Here is an 18,645-nt window from a genome sequence, read left to right as displayed (position 1 = left end):
GAAGTTTGCTGTCTTTAACGATCTGGCCTACATGTGACTCCATATCTACAGCAATGTGGTTGACTCTTAAGTCACCTCTGAAATGGCCCTAACAAGCCACTCAGTTCAAGGGCATTTCGGGATGGGCAACAACTGCTTGCCTTGTCAGCAGCACCGCACGATGCAAGAAGGAAAAGAAAATATTTCATTTCTCTCAAACACCTCAATTAGATCATGCATGACTCTTTTATATGTTCTCCTAATTTATCATTCCGGTGAATCTGTGCTGCACCCACTCAATGAACAATATATCATCCCTGAGCTGTTGTGCCCAGCACTGAATCCTGTGTTCAGGCCTTGGTCGAAACATAAAAAAAACATAAAACGACAGCATAACTACAATCAGCCTCCTTGAATTTCAATGTAATTTAGAATTTGCTGATTTCATTTATTGTAGATATTTGCACTGCATTTTTAAATTATTTCTTCCTGCAGGTCTATAAATGTCTTTGCTCTTACAATCTCCTTAGCGTCTTTATTTCCTAAATTGCAGCCGTGACTGCAGTTCAGATCTACCTCATTGGCTGTGATGCGGTTTGGCACGACCTGAGTTACTGAAAGGCGCTATGTAAATGCAAATCGTACTTTCCCTTTTTAAACAAATTCTGAAATCTCTTTTTTTGAAGAAGCTGTGTCCTCGAGCGTAACACTTCCCTTCAACACCAAGCAATCAGTATTGAGTTATCAATCTGCTGTGCATGAAATTCTGCTTGTTCGTTTCTAACTGTGCTCTCCATTTATTTCACCACAGATCCACTAACAACACCAGTGATATCTCTTGATCAACCGACTGGGGTGTCTGTTGTTGGAGAGACGGCCACCATTTCCTGCAACGTGACTGGAGACAGTAGCAGTAAAGTCTTCGATTTTTTGAGAGATAAGAAATGGCTGTCTGCCAATCAAATAATCACAAAGGATAATATTGGAACATTCCAGGTTATTGGTGCAAACCAAGGAGGGCTGTACCAACTCCTATATGTAAAATTCATCCTAGATATGCGGTTACTTTCCCAACTGAGCGAGGCTGTGATGGTTACTGTAGCAGGCCAGTGAGAGAGAATCGACTCTGTCAATATCTCCATTCAACGCACTTGACTGTTTCACAAATCGGTATTTTATTCACTGTAACAAAATGCATTTTCCAACACTGAGAGTACAGTGCAAGCCAATGAGCAGCCGCGAGTGCCTCAGTGGCTAACACCCGCAATCTGCGTCAGGAGGATGAAGGTTCAAGTCCGACTCCAGGACTGGAATGGGATAAAATAGGCTCACACCTCATTGCAGTACTGAGGGAATGTCTCACAGCCGGAGGGGCAGTACTGAGGCAGCGCTAAACTGTTGGAGGTACCGTCTTTCAGAGGAGATGAGAAAGCGAGGATCTGTCTGCCCTCGCAGGTGGAAATCAAAGTTCCCATGTCCACTCTTTGGAGAAAGAGCAGGGGAGTTCTCCACAGTGTCCGCGGACCAATATTTATCCCTCAATCAACATCACAGAAACAGGTTACCTAGGCATTATCAAATTGCTGCTTGTGGGAACTTGACGTGTGCAACTGACGAACACACCTCCTATATTCGCATAGTGCCTACATTTCAAATCATACTTCATTGAATATAAAGTGCTTTGGGATGCAGTCATGAAAGGCGCTTTATGAACGCAGAAGTCAACCCTTGACCAATTCACCCACTCTGCATCCACTGCCAGCAACATTATTACTTAGATATCATGGGTTAAAATATATCCCCGGCATTGGAAGGTAGTTAGACGCCTGCTTTTCTAATTGTTGTTCAACTGGAGGCAAAATAAATGAAAATCTGGTGGTGTGTTATATGAACTGGTGATGAGATATTGGCGGGTTTATGCTGTTGCCCAAGAGGAACATGTTCCCGTTGAGTCTGAATTTGGGGAATTAAACTCCGCCCAACCAATGACCTCACACCTCATTGTGACATTGATGGTGAATTTTAATCAAATCCACTAAGTGTGAAGAAAGAGATTTGGATCGGCCGCACGATTTACATTCCACCCGATTTTAACCTCACTTAAATGCAGCGTAAAATCGGGATTGGTTAATAACTTCAAAACCTCCTGGAATTTAGTTTAATTTGACTTCATGGTTATTAATTTCAGTTTCAGTGAAAAGCAGGCGGTGATCACGCTCCCAGCCAGCAGGTTTGTGTGTTTAACATGGATTCCTTTCCTTATGGATTACCCTCAAAAGCTATCAGTATACTTGGACAGTCCAGATAGAATATTTGTGAAAGGAGAATCAGTCAGTATTACCTGTGAAGCACCGTCCTCATATTCAGGAAGCAGTTTCTTTCTGTACAGAGGAAGCCAGAATGAAGCAATCAATGCAGACACAGCCAATGCATCTGTATATTGGGCCATCTTTAACATCAAAGTCCAGGTGTCTACCGGGTCAGTAGATTACAGAAATAAAGTATCAGAGAGGGAATTCATCTTGGAGGGAAGTGATAGTGTAAAGGTAATGGTTGTGGGTAAGTTTTAATCATTTTCACGCTAAGTATATACAGCATATCATTGAACATAATAAACATAGAAACATGGAAAATAGGAGCAGGAGTAGACCATTCGCCCCTTCTGGCCTGCTCCATTATTCAAAAAATATCATGGTTAATCGCCTAATACAATACACTGTTCACGCTTTCTCCCCATATTCCTTGATCCCTCTACCATTAAGAAATAGGTTTATCTCCTTCTTGAATATATTTAATAACTTGGCCTCCACTGCCTTCTGCTGAAGAGAGTTCCAGAGGTTCGCCACCCTCGGCTCCAAATGGCATACCACGTATCTTGAGACTGTGACCCCTGGTTCTGGACTCCCCAGCCATCGGGAACATCCTCCCTGCATCTAGCCTGCCTCGTCATTTCAGACTTTTATAGGTTTCTATAAGATCCCCCTCATTCTCCTAAAATCTGGTGAATATAGGCCTAGTCGACCCAGTCTCTACTCATACGTCAATCCTTCCAGCCCAGGAATCAGTGTAGTATATCTTTTTTGCACTACCCCGAAGGCAAGAACATCCTTCGTCAGATGAGGAGACCAAAACTGCACACAGTACTCCATATGTGGTCTCACCAAGGCCCTGCATAGCTGTAGTAAGACGTCCTTGTTCCTGTACTTAAATTCTCTTGTAATGAAGGTCAACATACCAACTTATCAACTTAATAGAATTCTTTGAGGAAGTGACAAAGTTGATTGATGAGGGAAGGGCTGTAGATGTCATATACATGGACGTCAGTAAGGCGATTGATAAGGTTCCCCATGGTAGCCTGATGGAGAAAGTGAAGGCACATGGGGTCCAAGGTGTACTAGCTAGATGGATAAAGAACTGGCTGGGCAACAGAAGACAGAGAGCAGCAGTGGAAGGGAGTTTCTCAAAATGGAGACGTGTGACCAGTGGTGTTCCACAGGGATCCGTGCTGGGACCACTGTAGTTTGTGATATACATTCATGATTTGGAGGAAAGTACAGGTGGTCTGATTAGCAAGTTTGCAGACGACACTAAGATTGGTGGAGTAGCAGATAGTGAAGGGGACTGTCAGAGAATACAGCAGAATATTGATAGAATGGAGAGTTGGGCAGAGAAATGTCAGATGGAGTACAATCAAGGCAAATGCGAGGTGATGCATTTTGGAAGATCCAATTCAAGAGTGAACTATGTGGTAAATGGAAAAGTCCTAGGGAAAATTCATGTACAGAGAGATTTGGGTGTTCAGGTCCATTGTTCCCTGAAGGTGGCAACGCAGGTAAATAGAGTGGTCAAGAAGGCATACGGCATGCTTTCCTTCATCGGACGGGGTATTGAGTACAAGAGTTGACAGGACATGTTACAGTTGTATAGGACTTTGGTTCGGCCACATTTGGAATACTGCGTGCAGTTCTGGTCGCCACATTAACAAAAGGATGTCGATGCTTTGGAGAGGGTGCAGAGGAGGTTCACCAGGATGTTGCCTGGTATGGAGGGCTCTAGCTCTGAAGAGAGGTTGAGTAGATTAGGATTATTTTCATTAGAAAGGCGGAGGTTGAGGGAGGACCTGATTGAGGTGTACAAAATCATGAGAGGGATAGACAGGGTGGATAGCAAGAAACTTTTTCCCAGAGTGGTGGATTCAATTACTCGGGGACACGAGTTCAAAGTGAGAGGGGAAAAGTTTAGGGGGCATATGCATGGAAAGTTTTTACTCCGATGGTGGTGGGTGCCTGGAATGCGTTGCCAGCGGAGGTGGAAGACGCAGGCACGATACCGTCTTTTAAGATGTATCTAGACAGATACATGAATGGGCAGGAAGTAAAGAGATACAGACACTGAGAAAATAGGCGACATGTTTAGATAGAGGATCTGGATCGGCGCAGGCTTGGAGGGCCGAAGGGCCTGTTCCTGTGCTGCAATTTCCTTTGTTCTTTGTTCTATACCATTCGGTTTCTTAACTGCTTGCTGCAATTGACTGTTTGCTTTCAGCGACTGGTGTGCAAGGATACCGAGGTCTCGTTGCACCTCCTCCTTTCCCAATCTAGCACATTTCAGATAATAATATGTCTTTCTGTTTTTACAACCAAAGTGGATAAGATCATATTTATCCACGTTAAACTGCTTCTGCCATGCATTTGCTCATTCACCGAACTTGTCCAAATCACATTGGAGCCTCTTCGCATCCTCCTCACAGCTCACATTCCCCGCTCCCTCGCTGATTTGTGTCATCTGCAAACTTGGAAGTTTTACATTAATATATATTGTGGATAGCTGGGGCCCACGCACGGATCCCTGTGGCAACCCACTAATCTCTGTTTCCTATCTGTCAATTAATGTTCAGTCCATGCTAGCATATTACTTCTAATCCTATGTGCTTTAACTTTGCACACAAACCTCTTATGTGGGACCATATCAAAAGCCTTCTTAAAATCCAAATACTCCATATCTACTGGTTCTCCCTTATATGTTCGACTGGTTATATCCTAAAAAAAACTCCAGCGTATTTGTTCAGCCTGGTTTCCCTTTTATAAACCCATGCTGACTTTATCCAATCCCGTTTATGCTTTCCAGGTGTTTTCTGTCACACCCTTTAAACTAGACTCCAGCATTTTTCCCATTGCTGATATAAGGCTAACTGGCCTGTAATCGACTGTTTTTGTTTTCTCTCCCTCCATTTTTTAAAAGTAGTGCGGTTAAATTTGCTGCCTTCCAATTTGTATGAACTTCTCCAGGATCTATAACATTTTGGAAGATGACCACCAATGCAGCCAATAATTCCATGGCCACTTCCTTTAGTACTCAGGAATGTAGATTATCAGGTTCTGGGGATTTATCAGCTTTTAACTCCATTAATTTTACTGCATAAGAATTGGAGCCGTTTGAGGCCATTCGACCCTTCGAGCTTCTCTGTCATTCAATGTGATCATGGCTGATGTTATACCTCAACTCCACCTTCCCACTCTCTCCCCATATCCTTTAGTTCCCTCTATACCCCAAAATCTATCGACCTCTGTTTGAACATAGTCAATGACTACTCATCCAAAAACCTCTGGAGTAGAGAATTACAAAGATTCACAACACTCTCGGTGAAGAAATATCTCCTCATTTCTGTCTGGAATGGCTGATCATGTATTCTGAGACTGTGACCGAGCGTCTAGATTCTCCAGCCTGGGGAGACACTTCCTCAGCACCTACCATGTTAAGCAGCTGAAGACGTTTCTGTTTCACAGAGATCATATCTCATTCTCCTAAACCCCTGTCCAGTCTACTCAATCTCTCCGCATTGGACAATCTCCTCACTCAGCAGCCGGTCCAGTGGACCTTCATTGTCCACCCTCTAGGGCAACTCTGTCCCTTCTTCAGTAAATCGGCCAAGAATGCAAACAATAATCCAGGTCTCCTGGCGGATAGCTGATATCATTAGTCGGGAGGTAGCTTTTCGGATTCTCGACGGCAGGATATTTTTTGAGGAATTAAGTTACCAACGGGTTTGTGGTGTTCCAAAGTTCCTCCAGCCCGGTGGAAGATTGCACCTTAAATAATATAAATAACATGAATACTCATTAGCCTACGGATAGATACAATTTAATCCGAACTGCCTGATTATGTGAACAGTGAGCAATATCCCCATGCTACCCAGTTCACGAACGTTTCAGCATGGCAAATACTCATGAATATCTCTCCTTAAATGAATCTAACCTGTTCTCCTCAATGTCTCCTAGTGGTAAAATGTCCAACATTCTCCCCACTCTCTGGTTAAAGATGTTTCCCCTGAATTCCACCATTGGATTTCTTACTGACTATCTTAAATTGATGGCCCCTATTTTCGGTCTGGGTGGAAGTGAAAACATCCTCTCTACATCTACCCGATCAATTGTCGGCGGGCACCATCCAACCCGTGTAACCTGGTATGTGGGGAAAGTAGTGTGTGCAGCTAAAAGGGGTAAACAAGTCCACAACAGGGAAGTAGGATGTACTGAAGAAGAAATGTAATGTAACTGAACTGGTAAAGGGGAAGTGAATGTGGTGAAACATGCAATTTGGTCATTAAGGCATGTCTGCACTATAGCTAAGTTTGTGACAGATGCGCCATATCGGCTGGTTGCTTGGAAAAGTTGGGGGTGGGGGGCGGTGGAGGTGGTCGGTGGAATAAGGTCATGCCTTGTTATCAGACAAAGGCTGGAGAACAGAGCACTAGCTATGCAATGTGGTGGGAACTTGAAGGATGAGTCTACCAAAAATAAGCATATGCCAAAACTTGGGAAAGGTTGACCGACTGTGGCTGACATAGCATACCCGCAGCTTTAGGAACAGCTGACTGACCAATCACTGGACACCGGGTAGGAAGGTCCGACACATACCGAGCTGATCGCCCAGGCAGTATGCTCGAAACAGGGTACAGGAAAGCACGCTCCGAAGTGCTGGCTAGCTAGCTCAGGACTAAGTAGTCTGATCAAATACTTGGAGATTCGGAAGGGGAGGATGACCATCTGATCCGTTCTGACTCCCGGATTAACCTAAGTAACCTAGGTTACATCGACAAGTGCGTATAATCTCTGTTGAAGATAAGATTTTGAAACGCTGCATAATTGTGCTATGTGTGAACAATCATTTGGTAGCCTTGAGTCCTTGATACCCGAAGTAAACGTCTGGACCAGTCGTGGGGAAAGACAACAGTATCTCCTTCATAATCTTAATACCCTCTATCAGGGCACCCCTCAGTCTTTTCTGTTGTACAGTAAAGAGCCCTAGCCTGTTCAAACTTTCTTGATCATTATAACCTCTCAGTTCTGGTATCATCTTTCTTAATAATCTGCTCACAGTCTCCAGTGTCTCTTTATTTTTTATTAAGATGGAAACCGGAATTGTGACAATTACTCCAAGTCATATCAAGTCATTGTTCACAGTCTATGAGATATTATGGCACCTTCAAGGTTACGGAGGTTCGATTTTACCCCTACATGTCTGAAATATCAAAGTGAACAGGTTAATCCCGCAATGACAGTACGGCACCAGGATTTGAACTCCGCTGAGTGTCATATTTCGAACTATCTTCAGACTGGCTGCTTTGTCACATACAGGTTCCACCCTCAGATACTGACCTGAATAGCTAGATTTCCAAAATGATCCTCGAAGGTGAAATATGTTAATTTAATTATACTGTGCTCCTCCATATCCTTTCCTGGATTGAATTTCAATATCCCCTGTTAACATTTTCCTTCAACACAAGACAATTGTCATTGAGGTACCAGACTTGCACTGCACAAGAATATGTACTGAATCAATTTCTGCTTCTTCTTCTCATTTGTTTCACCACAAAACCGCTGGCATGGCCAAGGATATCACTTGATCAACAGAGTGCGGTCTATGTAGAGGGAGAGATGGTCACCATTACCTGCACAGTGAACAGAGACCGTCCCGGTCAAATCTACTTTTCCAGAGATAATCACCCGCTCAACTCTCCACAAATTGTCACAAAGGGCAACATTGGAACATTCACGGTGAATAGTACAAACCAAGAAGGGCGGTACCAATGCAAATATAGAGCCTCTGTCAAAGGAAGATGGTTAGAATCCAAACTTAGTGAAACTGTGACACTCACTTTAGCAGGCAAGTGAAGGGGAACTGAGATTGTTTGAAATTTTGGTTAACATATTCAGTGTTTAAAAAAAATTGCTTTAAGTCCGGTGTGCATTTTATACTAATTGTCACTAATTCAACTTTACCAATGGCAGATCTCCCAAAACCAAATCTATCAGTGGATTCTAGTGTTAGTACTCAGGGTGAAGAGGTCTTACTTAACTGTACAAGCCCCAGGGACCTTCCTGGCATCACATTTTATATATACAGACAAGGAGAAGCCGATTACTCAGATGTCCAGTCTTCTGATGCAGGGAGTAATTCTGTCAACTTCACCATCAGGAATATAGATCATGGTAAAGGAGGAAATTATACCTGTCTGTATGAAGCTGCGGTAGGTGGAAGGAGGCTGATATCAATACAGAGTGACACTGTACACATCACTGTAAGAGGTGAGTGACATTCTCACACTCACTGTGTTTATTGGATCTCAGTAAATGCGGCATCTGTTGATTTTCAGTCTGTGCCAGTTGTGTATGGACCGGTTTACCACGGTGTGAAATGACAGCCAGATGTAAAAACGCATCTTGAGCTGAATCGAAACTGCCTCCCTCTTTACAACCCGCCCAATATTCACTTGCATTGACTTCAATGGAGCTGAATATCAGGCAGGACCAAAAACAGGTGGGCCGTGCAACACCGTCCATTTTGCTCTGCTGCACCAATATTTTTCATTTCATATTTCATTATGCTCTCGGTTTATCGTGTAATAGCATTCCAGTTGCAATTTATGTCCTGTGTTAAACATCAGATTATTTATCTTGTTAGAAGCTGTTCATTAACTTGATGCTACGTTGTCTCCTTCTTCTGATTTAGTGAAATCCATTGCACTGGTGGCTCTGCAGTGATTCTAATTCTCATCCTTGCTCTGTTGGGTGTTTGCCTTTGTAGGAAAGGTAGGTTAAACCCAATGTAGTAACCGTTCAGTATAGATGCTCAGACTAAGGTAACTGTCACCTCTTCTTCACGACTACTAAACAAATCCCTAAAACATTTGGGGTGGCCCAGTGGCGCAGTGGTTAGCATCACAGCTCTAGGGACCTGGGTTTGATTCTGAGTACTGCCTGTGCGGAGTTTGCAAGTTCTCTCTGTGACTGTGCTTGTTGCAGATTCCTCCCACAGCCAGGAACTTGCAGGTTGATTTGTAAATTGGCCATTGTAAAATTTCCCCGAGTGTAGGGAGATGGTAGGAGAATTGAGGGAAGGTGGGGATGTGGTAGGAAATATGGGATTACTGTAGGGTTAGTATAAATGGGTGGTTGTTGGTCGGTCCAGGCTCGGTGGGCTGAATCGCCTGTTTCAGTGCTGTATCTCTAAATAAATAAAAGTAAACAAATTTAGCAACTGACATCTAACCTTTAAATGTAGGGCGATCATGACCTGAAAGGTGGAATGACCAATGGCGAAATTGGGAGTGACTGGGGTAGAAATTCACCTTGGGTAGAATGCCAAGAGAAGCAATCTCTCAATGCCCGCCCGTTGCACTCGGCATCAGATATTGAGTTCCATAGTTTTCCTTGAGCTGAATGAATGTGTGGGTTTATAATGTGGTATCCCAGCCACAAGACTACTTCTGGGCCATATGGCTGTGTTAGAAATTTTCCATGGCTGTGAAAAAACAGAGGGGCTGTATAGCACAGGCCGATCCAACAAAGACAGTTCCATGTCGCATTCATGCCCATTCCTGAGGAATGAGTGGGATATCTTAGGCTTCTCTCTCTCGAGGGTGATCACGGTGAAGTGACTATATAGATGTTGTTAAGATGGTATCGAAGAAAGAAAGCTGGAACGTGGAAGGAAATGAGGGCGAGTCAAAGGGATGCAGACTCAATGTGGTGAGAGGAAAGCCTGTACATATATAAAGGAGTTGGCCTTGAATGAGTAATGGTGCTAGGATGGACTCCCAACTACAGTTCCGGATGAGAATATGTGGAATCATGACAAAATATTTAGTTACTGCAATTGGGGCAGGGGGAACTTAAGCGACGTTCTGGAAGATGATTGAGATGCAGTGCCCCTATGCATAGGACTCTTGTCCTTCAAAGTCAAAGATAACCCACCTCTCCACGTGACTCCTTCCCACCACTCCGCTTCCAAGTCGCCTGCCCTTCTCCCTTGGGTAACCCTCTCCAAATACACTGCGTATTTTTGATAGCCCCTCACCGATCATAGTTAAACTTACCCGTCCATGAGACCGACTGACAGCTCAATGGACTCGCTCCCTTCTGAACATCTCCACAAACAACTTCCTCACCTCAGTTCAATCAACACATTGATCCTCTTTTGGCTTAGTCGAGACATCCCTCGAAAGTGCTGTCATCAAGAAACTATCTCCAGTTCTTCTGAGCTCCTCACATCTTGATCATCTCTCAAACCTGTGTCCTGCTCAGAAAACCTCCTGAGAGCGGTTTGCTTCCATTGCTACTTCTATGTATCCTAAACTGGGCATCACATTGTAGACTATAGCTTCATCTCACTTGTCTGTACAACATTTCAATTGTAACCTAGGTTCTATCCTTCAACATATTCATCATCATCTTACACCTTAGCACTGTTGATAATTATGTAGTTGAAGTCCGTCCCTAATATGACCATTTCACACTAGGCATTTTTTGGGCACCTCCATATAAACATTTCGTGCTTATTATTCATTAATGGGATAGGTGGCTCACTGGCAAAGCCAGTATTTATTGCCCTTGAGAGCATTACAGAGGTAATGTAAGATTTGGCCACATTGTTGTGGGTTCTGGAATCAAATATCGGCCTGACTGGGTAAATGTGGCGGATTTGTATCCTGAAAGGGCATCAGTGCGACATCCGGGCTTTTTCTTTAGTTTAGTTTAGTTCAGTGATACAGCACTGAAACAGGCCCTTCGGCCCACCGAGTCTGTGCCGACCATCAACCACCCATTTAAAACAATGCTACAATAATTTCATATTCCTACCACATCCCCACCTGTCCCTATATTTCCCTGCCACCTACCGATACTCGGGGCAATTTATAATGGCCAATTTACCTATCAACCTGCAAGTCTTTGACATGTGGGAGAAAACCGGAGCACCCGGAGGAATCCCATGCAGACACAGGGAGAACTTGCAAACTCCGCACAGGCAGTACCCAGAATTGAACCCGCGTCGCTTGAGCTGTGAGGCTGTGGTGCAAACATTGCGTCACTGTGCCGCCCCGAAAGGTTGGTATTACTCGCTTGATTATTCTACACTTGTTGAATTAACTGATTTTTAATTCGTCAACTGACATGATGGGATTTGTACTCTCGTTTACAGATCATTAGTCGAAGCTTGCAGATAACATGCCTCATCACATAGCCACAAAGCAAATCCGCCTGTTGTAATGGACATTGGGGCTTGAAGAACGTTTCTGCTCTTTGCCTTCTCTCATGCTCCTAATCTGTCGACCAGTAACTGACTCGCAATTCCTGACACTTTGTTTATGTTTTCTTCGCAGGGAAGTGAAGCAGCAGCAGAGAAATATGGTGAGAATATTAAACCTTCAATCACAACAGACCATCATAATGCTCAGAAGCAAATGATTTGAAAAATGTATCCTCTCTGGATGCATTGTGTCTTTTTCATTTAAGATATGAGCACCCCCATTCATGCACACACTTAAAAGAAAACTACAGTCCACAATTAGACATAAGTTGAACTTCAAAACACATGGGTGTCTTTTTTTTTCAGGAGTCACTGAAAGCTAGCATTTAATTTTTATTCATTCACCAGATGTGACCATCGCTGGCAAGGCCAGCATTTGTTGCCCATCCCTAATAGCATTCATTGCCCATCCTTAACTGCCCTTGAGAAGGTGGTGATGATCTGCCTTCTGGAACCGCTGCAGTCCTTGGGCTCTTGTGACACCAATAGAGCTGTTAGGAAGTGTGTTCCAGGATTTTGACCCAGCGACAGTGAAGGAACAGTCGACATATTTCCAAGTCAGGATGGTGTGTAGCTCCGAGGGGAACGTGCAGGTTGTGGTGTTCCCAAGCATCTGCTGCCCCTATCGTTCTGGGTGGTTGAGGTCGCCGGTTTGGAAGGTGCTGTCGAAGAGCCTTGGTGAACTGCTGCACTGCGTCTTGTAGATGACACTGTGTGTCAGTGGTGGAGGAAATGAATATTTATGGCTGGGGTGCCAATCAAACTGGGTGCTTTGTCCTGGATGGTGTCGAGCTTTTGAGTGCTGTTGGAGCTGCACCATCCAGGCAAGTGGAGAGTATTTCATACACACTCGAACCAACAATCACACACATACATATACTCGCAGGAAAAGAACAGACCCACTCCCACTATAATAAACGCACCTACATACTCATCTAAACATTTGCAGCATTTGTTCAACTCAATAATTTGTGTTCACTATAAGTAATACAGATGAGCTTTGATCAGTTTGACAGGCACATGTTTCTGACCATGCAAATAGACCCACTTTTGCACATAACGCAGAAACCACGCCGACAATCCATTCAATACCTGCCTGAATAAGTAGATAACCAGGGTTGTGAAAGTTACTGCGAAAAATTTGTGATGGTTAATTATTTGATGGACCACAGCACCTCCGAGGGACCAAACTAGCGAAGCCCTTACATAAAGTTCTGTTTTGCGTTTCTGTTTCCAGAATCGTCATTAACATTTAGAATGTTCTTAGCATTTAATGAATAAGAATGTAAGAATAGTCATTAGAGCATTACTAGTAATTGTCTGCTGATTATTCCAATTAGGACCTAACCAGAGATTTATAAAAGTTCAGCATAATTTAATGAAGCCCAAGATCCCATATGTTTTACCAACAGCTCTCTCAATATGTCCTGCCACATTCAAAGATCGATGCACATGCACCACCAGGTCCCTCTGTTCCTGCACACTCTTCAGAACTGAGCCATTAAGTGGATATTGTCTCTCCCTATCATTCTGTCAAAATACATCACCTCACACTTGTCTGTATTAAATTCCATTGGCCCCCTCCCTGCCCGTTATACTAGTCCATCGATGTCCTCTTGCCGGTGATTCATATCATCTTAAATATTTCTCACATCTCCAAGTTTGGTGTCATCAGCACATTTTGTGTTTCTACTCTGTATTCCAAGATCCAAGTCATGTAGGTTTTTTTTATTCATTCATGGGATGTGGGCGTCGCTGGCCAGACCAGCATTTATTGCCCATCCCTAATTGCCCTTGAGAAGGTGGTGGTGAGCTGTCTTCTTGACCCGCTGCAGTCCATGTGGGGTAGGTATACCCACAGTGCTGTTAGGAAGGGAGTTTCAGGATTTTGACCCAGCGGCAGTGAAGGAACGGCGATATAGTTCCAAGTCAGGATGGTGTGTGACTTGGAGGGGAACTTGTATTGCCATGTGTGTGCTGCCCTTGTCCTTCTAGTTGGTACATGTCGCGGGTTTGGAAGGTGCTGTCGAGGGAGCCTTGGTGCATTGCTGCAGTGCATCTTGTAGATGGTACACACTGCTGCCACTGTGCGTCGGTGGTGGAGGGATTGAATGTTTGTAGATGAGGTGGCAATCAAGCGGGCTCCTTTGTCCTGGATGGTGTCGAGCTTCATGAGGTTTCTTGGAGCTGCACCCACCCAGGCAAGTTGAGAGTATTCCATCACACTCCTGACTTGTGCCTTGTAGATGGTGGACAGGCTATGGGGAGTCAGGAGCTGAGTTACTCTTCTCAGGATTCCTAGCCTCTGACCTGCTCTTGTAGCCACGCTATTTATATGGCTACTCCAGTTCAGTTTCTGGTCAATGGTCGCCCCTAGGATGTTGATAGTGGAGGTTTCAGCGATGGTAATGCCGTTGAATGTCAAGGGGAGATGGTTAGATTCTCTCTTGTTGGAGATTGTCATTGCCTGGCACTTGCGTGGCGCGAATGTTACTTGCCACTTATCAGCCCAATCTTGGATATTGTCCAGGTCTTGCTGCATTTCTGCACGGACTGCTTCAGTATCTGAAGAGTCACGAATGGTGCTGAACATTGTGCAATCATCAGCGAACCTCCCCACTTCTGACCTTATGATTGAAGGAAGGTAATTGATGAAGCATCTGAAGATGGTTGGGGCTTGGACACTACCCTGAGGAACTCCTGCAATGATGTCCTGGAGCTCAGATGATTGACCTCCAACAACCACAACCATCTTCCTTTGTGCTCGGTATGCCTCCAGCCAGTGGAGGGTTTTCCCCCTGATTCCCATTGACCTCAGTTTTGCTGGGGCTCCTTGATGCCATACTCGGTCAAATGCTGCCTTGATGTCAAGGGCAGTCACTCTCACCTCACCTCTTGAGTTCAGCTCTTTTGTCCATGTTTGAATCAAGGCTGTAATGAGGTCAGCAGCTGAGTGGCCCTGCCGGAACCCAAACTGAGCGTCACTGAGCAGGATATTGCTTCGCAAGTGCCGCTTGATGGCACTGTTGATGACACCTTCCATCACTTTACTGATGATTGACAGTAGGCTGATGGGGCGGTAGTTGGCCAGGTTGGACTTGTCCTGCTTTTTGTGTACAGAACATACCTGGGCAATTTTCCACATTGCAGGGTAGATGCCAGTGTTGTAGCTTTACTGGAACAGCTTGGCTAGGGGCGCAGCAAGTTCTGGAGCACAGGTCTTCAGTACTATCGCCGGAGTATTGTCAGGGCCCATAGCTTTTGTAGTATCCAGTGCCTTTAGTCGTTTCTTGGTATCACGAGGAGTGAATCGAATTGGCTGAAGTCAGGGATCTATGATGCTGGGGACCTCAGGAGGAGGCCGAGGTGGATCATCAACTCGATACTTCTGGCTGAAGATTGTTGCAAAGGCTTCAGCCTTATCTTTCGCACTGATGTGCTGGGCTCCCCCATCATTGAGGATGGGGATATTTGTGGAGCAACCTCCTCCAGTTAGTTGTTTAATTGTCCACCACCATTCACGGCTGGATGTGACAGAACTGCAGGGCTATGGGATCACTTAGCTCTGTCTGTCGCATGCTGCTTACCCAGTTTGGCATGCAAGTAATCCTGGTTTGTAGCTTCACCAGGTTGACACCTCATTTTGAAGTGTGCCTGGTGCTGCTCCTGGCATGCCCTCCTGCACGCTTCATTGAACCAGGGTTGCTCTCCTGGCTTGATGGTAATGGTAGAGTGGGGGATATGCCGGGCCATCAGGTTTCTGGTTGTGGTTGAGTACAATTCTGCTGCTGCTGATGGCCCACAGCGCCTCATGGATGCCCAGTCTTGCATTGCTAGATCTGTTCGTAATCTATCCCATTTAGCACGGTGATAGTACCACACAACACGATGGACGGTATCCTCAATATGAAGGCAGGACTTCGTCTCCACAAGGACTGTGCGGTGGTCACTCCTACCAATATTGTCATGGACAGATGCATCTGCGGCAGGCAGATTGGTGAGGACGAGGTAAAGTATGTTCCTCCCTCGTGTTGGTTCCCCCACCACCTGCCGCGGACCCTGTCTAGCAGCTATGTCCTTTAGGACTCGACGAGCTCGGTCAGTAGTGGTGCTACCGAGCCACTCTTGGTGATGGACATTGAAGTCCCCCACCCAGAGTACATTTTGTGCCCTTGCCACCCTCAGTGCTTCCTCCAAGTGGTGTTCAACATGGAGGAGTACTGAGTCATCAGCTGAGAGAAGGCGGTATGTGGTAATCAGTAGGTGGTTACCTTGTCCATGTTTGACCTGATACCATAAGACTTCATGAGGTCCGGAGTCAATGTTGAGGACTCCCAGGGCAACTGCCTCCCTACTGCATACGACTGTGCCACCACCTCTGCTGGGTCTGTCCTCCCGGTGGGACAGGACATACCCGGGGATGTTGATCGCAGTGTCTGGGACATTGTCTGTAAGGTATGATTCTGTGAGCTTGACTATGTCAAGTTGTTGCTTGAAAATCCTGTGGGACAGCTCTCCCAACTTAGGCAGAAGCCCCCAGATGTTAGTAAGGAGGACTTTGTAGGGTCGACAGCGCTGGGTTTGCCGTTGTCGTTTCCGGTGCCTAGGTCGATGCCGGGTGGTCCGTCCGGTTTCATTCCTTTTTATTGACTTCGTAGCGGTTAATTACTCTTGAGTAGCTTGCGAGGCCATTTCGAGGGCATGTAAGAGTTAACCACATTGCTGTGGGTCTTGAGTCACATGTAGGCCAGACCAGGTAAGGCCAGCAGATTGCCTTCCCTGAAGGACATTAGTGAACCAGATGGGTTTTTACAACAATCGACAATGGTTTTACGGCCATCATTAGACTAGCTTTTGATTCCAGATTTATCAATTAAATGTATAGTTAAAGAAAACAGTAGTCTCAGAAATGACCCTTGGGGAACACCACAGTCTACCATCTGAAAAGCTCATATTTATGGTGACTCGCAGTTTCTGTCGCTCAGCCAATGTTTTATCCAACTGTACACTGAACCTCCTATTCTATTTCCCTGGACAGTTTCTAATGGTGGAGATGTGGTGGCCATAGGTTGTTATAATGGGAAGACAGTGACACGTAGGTAGGATATGAAACATGACCACAGCTGGACAGGAATTCTAGATGGGGAACAAGATCAAAAATGGCAGCTAACCAAATATGTTATCGTTAATGCATTTCGATGTGGAAATTCTTTGGACGACAGCACATGGATAAATACATATTCATAGTCAAAGTGAAAAGTGATACAGTTAAACAATCATTGTGACTATTGGTCAGCTCAAGACTGGAGACTCCAATGCTGCATTAGTGTGAGCCATAACAATAACAAGTAACACACAGAAAATCTGCTGCCCATCTCCAGGGAAATCTTGGCCATCCCGTAAGCATCTGCAGCAAGAGTTGAAATGGGAAAGGGAAGGTCAGCAAAGGAGGTGCATTCGCTTCTTCATGAACAATCAAAGAGTCTTTAGGGTTTGTCAAGTACCAGTTGCTCCCAACACTTGGCAGTCGAGTCAGTGTTCCTTCCATATGATACAATAACTACCTATAATTATATAGCGCCTGTAATGTACCAGAACAACACAAAGAAATTCACAAGAAGGTTATCCAGCAAAATTAGATATTGAGTCAAATAAAGCGATAATATGGCAGGTGGTAATAAGGCTTGGTCAAAGAGGTCCACTTTAAGGAGCATCTTAAAGGAAGGAAGAGCGGTGGAGCATTGGAGAGTGTTCGAGAGGGAATTCGGGAGTTTGAGGACCAGGCAGTTGAAGGCACGGTTGCCAAAGCTGGAGTTAATAAAATCGGGAATGCTCATTCGGTGCAATGATATATTGATGTGAAAATGAGGAAGATCTATCAATCAACATATAACTCTTCAAAACACGAGCAAATATTTTAAGTATTTTCACATCTATGATTTATTGCTTTGTTTTGTTTCATTTAGATGCAGTCCTTAAGCTGAACGTACAACCGAAGAGAAACTAAGTAAGTTAAAAATGGCCCAGAAGGTTATATCTATCGTTTGATGTTTCATCTTACTTTACTCATTCATACACTTAGGAAGAAGTGCCCTAATATCTTGCTGCTTTCTCTACTGAGTCCATGTTCTGCTTTTAATATCTCAGCTACCTTGTTCTATGAATAAATATTCGTGAGGACAAATAGTTTTCCGTTCACATTTCGAACTATCTTAAAATGGCCACAGAAATGTACACAGGCAAGGGAAGTGAACAGTTTGTGTTTGTCTCAGTGGATTGAACCTCATTATATAATGAATATTTGAGCAGTGAAGAGCAGAGCTGCTCAATCGAGAAGAAGTTAAGGACATTGGCAATTACGTTTGGACTTTTACAGTGTATATGTTACATATACTGTTATATAACCAGATGTAAGTATTGTACAGCAGTTACTGTTTCACTGTTGGTTTATGTGCGGACTAGGAAGAGTATTGTTTGGTCTAAACAAGGCATTTCTAAAAATTAATTTTCGATTCATTCTGCTGCTGTCCACTGCTAAGAGAATTTCACTTAACTTTGAACAGATTTTAAGACAATGGGTTGATTTTTATGACCAATTTCACCATTTACTTCAGTGTCAGCCAGAGACCACCCGGAACCTCGGTGAGGACTTCACCCTCTATGCAGCGGTGAAGATTTAGAACATTTACAGATCTCCTGGGCACAAGGCATGCCCCCCTCAACAAGAGGTCCAGTGCTAAGCAACATGATGATCATTGACACTTCATTCAATGTTGCCAAGAAAGATTAAGTATTTCCAAACAGCCAGCTTGAGAAACAGAATCTACAAGAGAATCCCTACCCCACTCTTGGTATGGAGTTTCCTATACATGTCAAGCAAACGACGTTTTTGAAAACAGCAAACAGGAGTAGGCCATTCAGCCCTGCTCGCCTGATACCATTCAATTATATCATGGCTGTTCTGCACCTTAGCTCTCTTTATCCGCCTTAGTTCCATCAACCCGTGATCCCTGTATAAAACAAATATCGCAGTCTCTAAAGCTGCAACTATGTGTCACCATCCACCGCCCTTTGTGG

The sequence above is a fragment of the Heterodontus francisci genome, chromosome 21 (genome assembly GCF_036365525.1).
Source record: "Heterodontus francisci isolate sHetFra1 chromosome 21, sHetFra1.hap1, whole genome shotgun sequence".
Classification (NCBI taxonomy): domain Eukaryota; kingdom Metazoa; phylum Chordata; class Chondrichthyes; order Heterodontiformes; family Heterodontidae; genus Heterodontus; species Heterodontus francisci.
The sequence above is the reverse complement of the archived record's forward strand: the minus strand, read 5'-3'. Positions refer to the sequence as shown.